This window comes from Haemaphysalis longicornis, unplaced genomic scaffold (genome assembly GCF_048455015.1).
Source record: "Haemaphysalis longicornis isolate Haplotype H1 unplaced genomic scaffold, Haemaphysalis longicornis Haplotype H1 scaffold_9, whole genome shotgun sequence".
Lineage (NCBI taxonomy): Eukaryota > Metazoa > Arthropoda > Arachnida > Ixodida > Ixodidae > Haemaphysalis > Haemaphysalis longicornis.
Genome location: NW_027526460.1, coordinates 52,960,142 through 52,974,140, shown reverse-complemented (window position 1 = coordinate 52,974,140; position 13,999 = coordinate 52,960,142). Strand labels below are relative to the sequence as shown.

The 13,999-nt window shown below is 48.0% G+C and overlaps 1 long non-coding RNA gene across 1 annotated transcript; it reads right to left on the bottom strand.

Annotated features, from left to right (window-relative positions):
* Positions 1-4,831: 4,831 nt before the first annotated feature.
* Positions 4,832-6,894, bottom strand: LOC144152512 (uncharacterized). Its single transcript, XR_013319181.1, has 2 exons — positions 6,724-6,894; positions 4,832-5,066 (listed from the first exon to the last, which is right to left on the bottom strand). It is a non-coding gene; the product is annotated as an uncharacterized LOC144152512 (long non-coding RNA).
* Positions 6,895-13,999: the final 7,105 nt, after the last annotated feature.

Genomic DNA, 13,999 nt, shown 5'->3' with positions numbered 1-13,999 from the left:
CAGTATTTACGACATTGACAATTCGCTCTTGTTCTGCCTTCCGAATAGGCAATAAATACCAAGCAAATTGCTTCGTGCTGCGGCGCTCTGATCGGCGCCTATGTGGACGCGTCGTCGTTTCTGGCCCAAGCTCTAACCGTACACAAGGTCACAGCATTATTGGGAAAGGGTGTGGACGAACCCGCGAATATTTCTTTCATAATGGCTCACCACCAACAATCATCATTATTCACTTCAGCTTACTGCTGTTCACCAATATGCAGAACCTCAGGTGTGGGTCTGTGTAGTCCTCGAGCGCCTGTTAACGACTATGCGCTATTATTACAGCACTGTTTGAAGGAGGAACCTACGGATCAAATTTTTACCCGACAACGCATGCAGTATATACACTGTATCCTGCCATCTGAAGTGCAGTGATAAAAGTGTCCTTATTAAGCCGCAGTAATGTTGACGCCGACGTAGTCGCTTCGACTATGTAAATGAAACTGCCTGAAATTAAGACAAATGGGGGGGATAAGCGTTGCTATAGAAAGGACAACACTTCGATAGTTATTGCCTGTAGTGAACGCGCAATCGCCAGGTGATAAAATACAGATGCCGATTCGAACGGAATTAATGCGGGTGCGTGCGGTAGGCGTATATATGCTTCAAAGTTTTTGTTCTGGCGGAACTTCGCAGCATTGTTTGACGAACTTTAAACGACTTTGACTAATTGTGCACGAAACTTTGAACGACTTCGTTTGACAAACTATATGCGAACATTGCCGAAGCTACGCACTAATCTTTGGAAAACTTTGTATGACGAAATTTACAAGAAAACTTTGGACAAAACTTCGGTCTTACTTCGACGAAGCCTTGCGAAGCCGATGAGTTGCAACTGACTGCGCAGTTGCAACTCATCGACCACATCGACCACGCGCACGAAGACCTCAACGCCAAGATCGCGCACCTGGAGCTCAGACGCGAAACCAGCTCTTCAACCTCAACCATTCCGTGGGTGAAAATCTGGCCGCAGAGAAGACCGAGTGCAGGAGAGAGTCGAACTGGCCGCCCTCCGCGAGTGGCTTGACCACGAACGCCGCCAGGAGGACCAGCGGACGGCGTGCTTGTGCGTGCTTGTGCGTGCTTTTTTTTATTTTTTTTTTTTTCATCGTTCGTTATTTATGTTGATCCTCCGTGCACGAACTGTTGAAGTGAGGAGGAGTGTGCGTCGTTGGAACGGACTGATCCTTCCCACATTCAGTGGATAATGCCACAGTATGGGATAATGTAAAGTTTATTTGGCCGAGATATCTAGATTATCTTCACTAGTGAGATCATCATTTCATTCCATTCTTTCTAAGAGCATGCGTACTTCTCCTTATTCTCGTCTTTAATTGAACACAGAATGCTGCTGTTGTCTGCCTATTACCGACACCCATAGCTACGCTTATTAGTAACGGGTATTACTTCGCTTCGGTTAGGAAACCTTTAGGATATTCATCTACACCTGTTCGGTTGAAACTGTTCATCATAAATAAAGATAGTAGGGCGAATAAAAAGAGCGAACATGAATCATCGCTGACACCACCGAGGCTTTTTTTTTTTTACTTGTGGCGCGGCGGTCACGTGTCGCCCGGCTTCGTAGAACTACCATACTTACAAAATACTCTGACTAGCTAACTGTCTACGTCGTACTCCAACCCGAAGAAAAGAAATTACCGTAAAATTGTCGAATTTTGAGGGAATTAATTGGGACGTTCTCAGTGCAGATGTCACAGTGACAGTGATTGCAAGAACAGGATAAAAGCCAGCACCATTTGGTTGTTTCGACTCGCTCCTTATGAAGTCGCTGACGAAGCTATTAAGCGTGCAAGTCAGAGCCGTGTGCCACATAAAGGATGCATTATGCATTCAGCCCTCAAGTTGGAATTGAGGCATTGCGCAATTTAACCCCGGCCTTTACTTGTTTCGCTGCGATTCAATTCTTCCAGCGGGAAAAGTTGGAATTCGCAAGTCTAGAAAAAGAAGCAGAAAAAAGACTTCAGCGGAGTCCCGTGATGGGACATCGTATTGAAGTCGTTTCCGCGGGAGCCGTTACGCGTGTGCTTTAATGTCTGCCGCCGTTCTTCCTAAACATTGGAAAGAGCTGGTCAGGTCAAAGGCCGGGTCAAAAGTCAAAAACGTTGTTGCACGCAGCGGAGCTAGGTTAAGGACAATACACCAGCATGGATCCTTACAGTTGTTGCTATCTGTTCTTTAGAAAATTGCATGGAGTAAATATTCATTTCAACTTGGCAAGCAACGACCACTTCTTCCACCCGCGTCGTAGCTACAGTAAGGTCGCCTTCTTTTAATGAAACGAAGAAACGAGGAAGGCCACCGTGTCGTGAATCTCTTCCGTGAGTCTGCATGTTCAATCCTCATCCCGACGAAATGTACAGCCGTGATTTAGTTTTTATTTCAGCAGATGATTTCATGTGCCAGGAACTCAGTCACCGGCAGATATGTGCAATTTATTTTTATCAGACGTGTAACATGTTCACATAGCCGTGTGTTTTTATCTCGGAGCACAGTAGTCCGCATAAGCCGGAATGGAGAAGGAACTGGAGAAGGAACTGTCGGAACAAGGTAAGTCAACCTAACAGCTGTTTTTTATTGTGTTTCGCGCAAGTAAAAGTGCCGCCGATATTCTGATCTGATTTATCCAAACGGTACATCCTTCAATTGCTGTTTATTTTTTTACATAGTCCCTTTTCAAACAAAGCCGAAAGACGGCGCTGGTGTTAGTGGCGTATGACCTTCTTCCAAAGCTTACAGTCACGTGTTTTACACACTAAAGCCGGTACGAATTTACCTGTGAATTCGATGCAACGCCGAGGTTCATGCGGCAGAGCGATCGATTCTCGAAGCCGCGGCAAAGTGCCAAATGCATGGTACGACCGTGCTAACCTTGTAGACCAGCCGGACCGGCAGCACAACTAGGCGAGCTTCACGGTTTCATCGAGACGTTCAGGCTGAAGAACTTGTCCAAAAGGTAACATGTTTATTTTACGCTGGACCATTCATTGTGGAGTACCCGCAAAGCCGGGACCGTCTAACGCCCTGAATTTCCACAAAAATACGGATTTGGCGGAAGTTCCACCTTTAATCGTTACAATAGCGTAAATGGAGATGATTGGTTGTACAGCATTTTGAAAAACCAAAAAAATAAGACAAATAGAAAACAAAATTTTCACAAGAATTACCTGGCAAATTCGAAAATATGGATATTATACATCTTCCCCCAAAACTGAAGAATAAACAACAACACTCTGCAAAAGGACGTCCAAAATACGAAATAAAATATAGCGAAAAGGCAACAACCGTGTAACGCCCAGCATTTCCACAGAAATGCAGATTTGGCCAAAGTTCCACCTTTTAACCATTATAATAGCATAAATCGAGATAATTGGTCGGACAGAATTTTCAAAAACCAAGAAATAAGAAAAATATAAACAAAACTTTAATAAAACTGATCTGACAAAATAGAAAACATCTATCATGTATTGTCCCGCAAAAACTGAGGCATCCGTACAAAAAAGTCAGCAAAAGAACGTTCAAAATACGAAATAAATAATGGCGAAATAGCGAACCATGTTACGCCCTGCATTTACCAAGAAATACAGATTTGGTGGAAGTTCCACCTGTAATTATTATAATAGCACGAACGGAGATAACTAGTCGGACAGAATATTTTAAAACAAAGCAATGAGAAAACTAGAAGAAAAGAAATTTTAACGTAAAATAATCCCACCAAAAAATAAACGAAAATATTCCGCGAAGGAACGTTGGGAATGCGAATAAAAAAATAGCGCAAGCGGACCAACTCCTCAGTAAGCTTTGTATCTTCTGAAAAAAAAAAAAAAAGCATAATTAGCGAAGTAAAGGAACTTCATTGCCATAATGGTATAAATTTGCATCATTGGCGAAAAGAAACAAAACAAAACTTAGAACTAATAAAATAATACGTCCTTTGCTAATGCTAGCCGTATTTGGCTGTCAAGAACTCCCACTACAGACCAGCGGCATAAACATTACCCAGTAATTTCTGCTGATTTTTTATGGAGCACGCAAACCTTCACGCGCGACAGACGAAATTAGTCTGCAAACAGCGCGTTTACGAAATGCCGAAACAACGTGCAAGGCGTAGCGCATTTCGGAAGCGGATATTTTCGCGCCACCGGATTCGTCGAGGAAATGCTTGCGGAAAAGGTTTGAAAAAGTTGCGGCAATTTCTCTTGTCCGGCATTGTAATCTCATGTTCCGTTATATTCAGTTTGAAGTGTCACAAGGAGAGAAGTAAGAATTACCTCGTATACAGTGGGTTCGAAGCCTAGTACAATTCATTTTTGTATCCATGGATTTTTGGGTGCAGCCATATTGCTGATTTTGTTAGAGGCGATTTCTAACCATACTGTTAAAACGAATATCGGATATAAAACACTCGTTTACTGCCGCCATACAACTTCGTTACAACGAGGTTGGGCTGTAATAATAAAAGGCCCAAGAGCCTTCCTATTCCCTATGAAACCTCTTATACTGCTCCCCTCCATCGCAAAATAAATTTCCTGACAGCGATGCATTTGCGCTTATTAGTAAAGCCACCTTTCAAGGGGCCCGCTGTCTAGCATTCACAAACGTGAGGTCTGACAACGATGGCCTTCCCAGTTTGATCTCAGACCTCTAACATCGCCTATGGAAATTGCCTTTCCAGTAATACATTTGTGTATAGAAGTGAAGTCAAATCTAAAGGGACTTGGTGCACAGAAGAGTAGCTTACGTAGTTATCGGACAATGCCCACTTGGCAGTTTCTGCAATCTTTTTATTAAGCCGGAAACCGGTGTGTCAACTGCGCTCTGTGAGCCGCAGCCCTCTCAGTATTCCTCCATGCAGAAGTGCGTCTTGTTGCAATCACGCATGCAGCAGATTTCTCCGTCACCGCACACGAGGGTGTCGCAAGACTTCCCGTCGTCCTGGTACTTGGCGCAATTTTCGTTGTCTCTTAGAACGACGCAAGTCGTCTCCACGATTGTTTCCGCTGCGGCTGTGGGGGAAAAAATGCGTGAGTCAGATAAAAACGTATATTAACGCTTGTCAATAAAACGACTGCAACTGCCGTAGTGTAATTGAAGCGTTGGATAGGCCTATCATCAAAAATACTTCTGTACGCTCCCTAATAAAATAAACTAAAACAGAAAATTAGACTACTTAGGCTTCGTCACCTAGAGCTCGCAATGAACTGCCAAATCATTAACAGCCTTTTTTCTATAACACCTTTGCACCCTATCAAATAAAACAAGAAAATACCCTTCGAAGGGTGTCATTACGTTACAGCACCTTTTAAAGGGGTGTTTTCTTGTGTTTTGCTATGCTGTAAGGGTGGTATAAACGACAAAGCACCTTAAATGGCGCTTCCCATTCTTTGTTACTACGTTGTGGGGTTAATCGTTACAGACAGTCTACGGAAAGGCTTTCAAGGCGCGCATGTCGGTAAACAATGGAAAGCTTTTCTGGCGTGAGCACGATTGTTTACATTTTGAGCAGATCGAAAGCGGCATGCTGCGGGTATTTGCCCTGGGTATACATAAAGCTTAAAAAAAAAAAACGGTGCTTGTGTTCCCACGTTTGACAAGTCTGTACGTCCGATGCTATTGGATGGGGTCAGACAATGCGTTTGTGAGCAGCGGAAGTACCGCACAGTATCATCTGGACATCTCATTTTTTGCTATCTTTAGGACACTCTCGAAGCATCGCGACATTTGGGGCAATACTTCACCATTTTTATTTATTTATTTATTTATTTATTTATTTATTTATTTATTTATTTATTTATTTATTTATTTATTTATTTATTTGGGCATGCCCACCAACAGCACAAGGCCTTGTACGGTGGCCGCTCTTGTACTTTGTGCAAGAGTGGTGCACCGGCGCACTATAAAAGTGCAAAAAGACAGACAAAATAAACAATAAAATATGGGTACCAGTTGCGCAGTACAATGAAACAAGAATTACAGTCTAGCACCACACATAAGTGCACGCGCACGCGCGCACGCGCACGCGCGCACGCACACACACGCACGCACACACACACACACACACACACACACACACACACACACACACACACACACACACACACACACACACACGCGCGCGCGCGCACACGCACACTTATACACACATACATACACGCAAGTTAGACACATAAAATATTGTCACGGAATTCTCCATAGCGCCATAGCCCGTCACCGAAGACGACGAAGAGGAGGTGGCTGGCCCGAGCTCTTTCACGGTTGCTTGTACATAGATCATCCTTGTAAATACGTCAATGTACCATAATCCAATGTTCGTCTCATCTTTGCGTTGCCACCACGTTAACAATAAGAACGTTGCGGTCGGGTACATGAGTATGTACAAGACTGCGTAAAGTGTGAGACGGTCGGAGATTTAGTGATGATACTTTAAAAAAGCTTTATGGCATCCTCGAAACATCGTATGTGAGTTAATGCCTAACAACGTCAGATGTGAGCGCGAGGCACTCATGCATTGGAGGACTTGTACAATCCCTTTTTTACCACAGGGGATATATATACCGCATGGGTGGAACTTTTTTTTACAAGCCTGTATCTCAGACAGTCAAATGTCAAGATCTCTTCTAAAAGCTTGCCCACACATAGTAAAAAAAAAGACGTTTTTCTCACCAATATCGGAGGCGATATTAATGGCCAGGTACGCAAAGAAGCCAAACAGGGCAAAGGTTGCCAGGGTTCCAGGCTTCATGGCTGATACGGAAAGTACACCACGCTTCTGCTGTAAGAGATAATACAAACAAAATACTGTTTGTCGCTCTGAGCGCTAATGAGGACTATCGAGTGATTGCAGCTTTTATGACGAGATCACAGGCGCTGTAACTACGCCACAGTACTGCTTTAGTCATCGCTGAGGCCATGCCACGTGCTGCACTCGGCGTAAATCTTCTCCACGGCATGAGTCTTATCTCCGGCCCTGCGAATGCCACTACACTTACTCGCACGCATGTTTGCTGCTTCGTTTAAAAGGCCCCACATGTAGAAGCAAAATTCGTTCAGGACCGCAAAGTGTGACTCCACACTCGTCGTTCTCTTGCAACCTCCATTTGAACATCGTAATCGGGCGCAGTTGCTGTTAAAGGTACTATAGAAATATCCGGCGCACTGTTCGCGGATAGAGTGGTCGGTGCCTTGAGCCCATGTCCGGTAAGGCTGGTCTAAGTACGGGGCGACCCTGGTGGGTTAAAGGAAGTTGTGAACGGAAACCTTCTCAGGGCAAACGCTTGAGTTCTGACCCCGCTTTTGAACCTATACCATCGCCCCTGTACAGCTCTATCGGAACATTTCGATGGCATTTTCGTATTTCACTTGCTCTAAATGCACGGCGACACCACTGCGATCGGCGCTACCTTTCGCACGTTTGTGTCACCGAAGCCGAAGAGCTAGCAATTCAAACACCCGAAAATCATACTTAGGAAACCTCAAAGGACGTCCAATGACAATCTAGCTACCCAGCGAGGTCAATAAAACTTAGCCTCTGAATTACGTCTTTATTATTAGCACAGTTAGATCAGTTGAAACTACGCAAACGTTGTGTGTACGGGCAGTTGATCGCGGAAATTGCGAAAAAATTTAACCAGGGTATAGCGCATTCATTATTGAGACAGCCGCATTGTTATTACAGACTCTCGTTTTGATTGAACCGGCCACGTGTCCCTCAGCCACTTTCGCTCATATGAGCCATGCCGAAAACAGTTTAATTAATTCGACTGGAATGTTCGAACTCGCTCGGAGGATGGCGGCCGAGGTTTGTGCACGATTGACAGACAGAAGGAAAACACACGTGCATGTCTGTCAAGGATAAATACAGCCTGCAGTACAATGCCCCCAAACTATGGATACCAGAAGGCACTGAAAAAACAAGCAGCACTACTGGTGCGTAAGCAATCTTGTGTCGCTTCTCAGTTTCACCAACCTTACGTTTCCTTAGTGGCATTGTAGGAACACCAGTGCCTTTTTGTGTTTCTTAAATGCGTGAGCATTTATCAATTTTCCTGTTTAGCGCGCGTGAACTATGTCGGTCGAGAACCCGGAGTTCGTGGCACACAAAATACTGCCCATAGGATAGAAAAACAGTCAGTGCATGATCGAAATGGCGCCACATTGATCATTGATCACTGCAGCTGCTATAAGCAAAGGGATTAATTTAGTTGAAAAGAAAATTCGGTAAATTTTGCGCAGGATGGGATTCGAACCAGGGTCTTCCGGAATGCATGAAGAGCTTGGAAGCCCGAAGCGCTCGATGATCTCCGCTGACTAACGGAGAACGTAGAGTACGGGTGTCGGTTTACCACTTCGAAACATGCGTTAGAGACACGTGCGCGTGCAGGGAAAGATGAGCATGGTCATTACACAAGTAGAAATTTGGTACGTTGCAACGGGCGTTCCCACTAATCGCGTACACATAGGGCTGACAAGAGAGATTCCCAAGCCTCTGAGTCCTAGTATCCGAAAGGGGAATAAAACGTTGCAAAAGAAAAAAAAGGATGATGACTGTAATAAGACGGCACACGCACATTAGTCGCCACCAGCGTGGTGGCCGCCCCGTCTCCTTAACCCATCTGTTCACGAAAAGTTTGCTCTTTCTTTCTATCTCTCTCGTAAAATCGCAAAGCTCGCTCCGCACGATATAGCGTGAGTGGGAAATGGTAAACGGGATCGTAAGAGGCAGTGAGTGGTTCACCCAACTTCCCGCTAATGCGGAAAGGGCCGAACGACGTAAGCGCAGTCCTCCCTCTCTTAGAGGACTAGACGGTTGACTAGCATGACGTGTCATCAGACCACTGCAGGAGAGGCGCGGTATCCTGCCGCACCATCCGTTCTAACGGAAAGAGTTTATTGAGTAGAATTATGTGTTTATGGATACGCCCGTCGTGACGTTTGGCGTTCGCACTACTTGAAAAAGAGCCTAACACTGAAATGTACGCCAAAAAATTATTGTGTGTGAACAATCCCTGATAAGGGTACCGTTTCAGGGAAGAAGACGTCGGTTGTTCCAGCTTAACAGTCAACACTTTAGCCTCCCATGTGGGTTCGTGCCAAGAGCTTCAAGGAAATAATCACCATTACCAAAATCGGGGGTGCAATTTAAACTTTATACATGACCAATCTCCCTGTGTGGGCAAGTCCCAAACGCATAATGCGTGATCATCCTCATCAAGCCTTGTCGGCACGCGAAGCTCAATAAAAAGCCAATCCCTCGGTATGTGCCATCAGTGTAGGAGCAACAAAAGCAACAAAAGAGCGACTGGCCTACCCCGAGAGCTGCCCACCCGACCCGCTGTTCTCGGGGGAACCCACCGTCCCTCCGAAAATGCTGAGCACCTACACCAAGCGCAAGAGGCGCAACGTGGCGTGCTCCTCCTGCGGCGACACGCTGCAAACCACTTCCGCATTTACCCGCCGTGGTGGCTCAGTGGCTAAGGTGTTGCTCTGCTGAGCACGAGTTCGCGGGTTTGATTCCCGGCCGCCGCGGTAGCATTTCTGATGCAGGCGAAAAGCAAAAACGCCAGTGTGTCCGTGATTTCGGCGCACATTAAAGATCCCCAGGTGGTCAAAATTAATCCGGAGCCCTCCACTACGGTGGGACTCATCGCCTACTTTGCGCCGCCGCGCTAAACCCTACAATCAATCAATCACTTCCGCGTGTACGTGCGACAAGGACAATACCACCTCGGCCCCCTCGCGCAGCAGAACCGCCACGACAGTAGCCTCGCCGGGCCATGTCACCTTCTCCAGCCTGTGCGACAGCGATTACACCCATTCTACCACTGCTGCAACAATAGACAGCCGCTCGGGGCAGAGACTGCGCGACCAGGAACTCGACAGCGACATCCTGCCTCCGCATTCCTCGCGCACCCAGCAGCAGCCCACGCAGCAGCGGCCCGGTAGAGACGGCGAGTTGGCGACGCGTGACGAGGATGAGAAGACACACCGCTACTCTATGCGAAGCGTTGCGATCCCATCGACCACGACTGCGTATTCTACCGCAGTGGCAGTCCCGCGGGGGACAAGTGTTGGAGTGCACGTGCCGCAACAAGAACAGCCTGCTTACAAGCTCCCTCGCCGTGTCGGCGCTGCTCCTGCTGCTTCCATTGGGTTTGCTGTACTACAAGGCGGGAACCGTCGCCGCAGGTCAGTGGGAAAATAGTCGGTATGGTACCCGTAGTACCAAAGCACTGCGCCCTGACAAAGGTCGCAATGACCAGGGCGCGTCTCAACATTTTTAATGCGGAACCATCTCTCTCGGAAACGTTCACGGGCCACGGTAGAAACCTAAAGCGTGCAAACAGAAATCCAGCCCATGGATGCGCACTGGCCATGTTCGCACCCTGTCTCCTCTGTGCGAACACCCTCTCTCCGTTTCCGTTCCCCTTCCACAATAGTCCCCTTCCTCCGATCCTATATTTCCATCCCTTTCATCCCAGACGTGTACTTCCCCTTCTCTTCCTACCCTTCCTTCCACTGCGCCAACAGCCCTAGGTGGTGTCCTCGTGGTCTCCTCTTCACCTCGCCGCACAATTTTAATTTTTCCTATCTCCTCTTCGTACTCATCACGTCCTTCCTATTCCCCATCTAACATCTCTTTCCCTCTCCTCATTTCCTCGTCGTGCTGCGATTTCGCTCTCCACCCCCTATGCCATATCCTGGTCTTCCCAGACCCACTTCGGTTTTTTTTTATTTACGCGTTCTCCTGGTCCAACTCCACTCCCCTCTTTTTTACCGCTATATCAACCCCCCCCCCAAACAGCCAAATATTATGCCCATTCTCTGTTCTTCCTATATCTCACTTCCTCTCCACTTCCCCTTCCCTCTCAACTTTTGCACAATTGCCAACTCTCTTTGACCATTCCCGTGATGTCATACCCGCCCCAACCCATGCAACCGAATTGCTAACCCCTGCTTTTGTTTCTTTGGAGTCCCCGTTGCAATTTTTTACACCCAACTCTTCCTTTTTCCTTCCCCAGACTCCACCCTTTATCACTACATTTTTAATCTGCATCTCCCTCCACGCTCCCCTTCCCTCTTTATCCCATTCTTCCCTCTTCCCCCTCTTTTCCGTGACATTCTTTCCCCCGAAGTATCCAATCCTCTCTGCATCACACTCTTTCTTCTCGTTTTTCTGTTTAAGTGACAACTACCTTCCTCTATTCCTCCCTCAATCTTCCTCCTGTGATGCAATCACCATTGCCAATTCTCCACCGTTCCTGGATATTCCGGCGGATGCAATCCAATCGCACTCCCCCTCCACTTCGCCATGCTCTTCCCAGCCCTACACTCCCTGCCCGTTCCCGCTACATTTTCCTGTATTCTTCCTACGCTCCCCGATCCCTCTCACTCTGTAATCCCCCTCTCTCTTATAAGCTACCCACCTATACATCCTGGTCCCGCTGCCAATTGCCTTCAGTAATTCCGAGCTGGTCAGTAACACTTTTGTGAACAGGGTCACCAGTAACATTTCTGGCTGATTGGAGCGATAGAACTAGACAGAGATACACCAAAAGGTTTGAGGTTACGTGGCTGAAAAAAGAATTCTATTTTTTTTTAATATTCCTACTGACGAAATCACCTCAACACGAATGCATCGGATTTTAAGCATTCGTTCGCAAGTACCCCACAGAACACGAACGATGCCGTTGCCTGCATAATAAATACAGAAGTTGTCAAGCTAACCAATACATTGTTGTACTAAGTGCAATACGATGTGATTGATGCTTACAAAGTCGATAACGGAAAAAAACCTGACGCGCGAGGAATAGTGAACCCAACTTAAACCAACTCTCATAGCCGAGCGGCTGAAAAGAATGCTAAGCATAAGATATCTTGTATCATTTCTTTCTCCTGCTCTTTGGTGTCAGTGATAACACTATATACGCATAGGTGATTGCGCAAACTCTCCCGACATATAAACGCTAGTCACGTGCGTCAAGGCAGCAAATAATTTTGGCTCAGTGGTGACATAACCGCACAGAGCGGAATATGCCGTCTCGCAGTCGTGGCCGTCCATCGTTTGCGGGGCCGACCGTTGCTTTATGGACGCGGAGGATATCGAGGCGGCGAAATTGACAGCGGCTGCGCCCGGGGCCATTGCTGCAGCTGAGAGCAAGGCAGGCGGTGACCCCAAGGAACCGGTTACGGAGAGCGCGACCGAGACTTCCCCCCCACCCACCGCCAAGCCCAACGAGGACGAGCAGCAGAGCGGAGAGGAGAAGCCGGCCGAACCGGAGGGAGAGGAGGTGCCCGCCCCGAGCGACCAGCCAGGAGGGACCGACGGAGCCGACGCCGACGAGTATCCCCCGACAAAGGACGCAGCAGCACCGCGCCAACCCGCCACCGCGGGCGTGGAGACGCGGCGGAGGGCGCGCGGGAAACAAGGCGGCGCAGCCCCCAACCATCCAAGCCAGGGAGAGACCGGGTCAAAGAACCCCGAGGGCAGCTCAACGAGCGGAAGGAGTTGAAGACCCAGTCGGTAAGCGCCTTTCACACCATGACACCACAACAGAGCGCAGTCACGCTTGCCACATTAAATGTGGTAAGTCTAACCTCGCAGAAACGGAAGCATTGGCTGGCCGACCTCCTTAATGAAAACAAGATAGACGTTGCTTTTTTACAAGAAACCAAAATTGCTTCTCGAGAGGACGCTCAAAATTTTGTACGTTTTTTTGGCCACCAATTTTGGTGTTTTTACACCCTTACAGCTACCCGTGCGGGCGGAACCGCTATTCTAATTCGCAAACATAATTCCTTAACCGTAATTGACTGCGAGCTGGCGAGGGACGGGCGTTTTTGCACCGTCGATGTCCTGGTGGGAGGGGAGCTTACGCGCTTTGTTTGCGTTTATGCACCGAACGATCAGGCGGCGCGCGCCGATTTCTTCTCTTCCCTTCGTGACATCCTGGTGATTCCGGGTCGACTCGTCCTGGCAGGTGACTTCAATTGCGTTGTTAATGCCAGCGACAGAGCAGGTGCTAGGGGCGTGGCGGACGCTTCGGCGCGGGTTTTGAAAGCAGTCCTTCGAGAGGGTGACCTGAACGATGTCGCCCTCCAGCGTGGGTGGTCAACTTCTCGCTACACCAGATGGCGTGGCACGTCACAGGCTCGCTTAGATCGGGTGTATTTGACGAGCGATGCGCTGCCGTTAGTGACTGACTACGCCGTCACCCCTGTTGCTTTCTCGGACCACGGTTTGGTAACATGTACCATCAGAATTGAGCGCGAAATCAAGGGAGGGTTGGCAGCCGTTGGCTGATGAACACTACGGTCCTCGATAATGCGGCCTTCGCTGATCGCATAAGAGGAGAAATTGAAGCACTCAACGCTGCACCCATCGATGGGGTCGCCTGGGAGCGCTTCAAAAAACGGGTTAAAAATGCAGCAATCGCAATCGGACGACAGGAAGCGAGAGACAGAAAGGCGAAATTAAGTCGACTCACGGAGTGCCTACGCTCTCTTGTGGAAGCGGACGAGGAGAGGCCGGGGGAATTCTCGGAGGACATTCGCAGTGTTAAAGAGGAGATCCGTACTGAGCTGGAAAAGCGGTACTGGGGGGCTCTTGTGCGGAGTAGGGAGCAGCGAGGGGTGGCCGAGGCACAGCCGTCGAAACTTTTTGGTGCTTTCGAGCGGGCAAGGACTGCCACTAAAGCGATTTCCGAGGTCAACCACCCTAATGGGCTCGCTCGTGGGAGCAGGGAGGTGGCGGCTGCCTTCGGCGACTACTACGAAAACTTGTTCTCGCGCGCTGTTCCCGATGTCCCTCCGCCGGATGTCCTCGATGAGCTGCCCAAGGTCCCGGAGGACGTTAAGGCCGTCATAAACAACCCCATCACGGTCGAAGAGGTCAAAAGCGCTATAAAGGAATTGCCAAAAAATAAGTCACCGGGGCCGGATG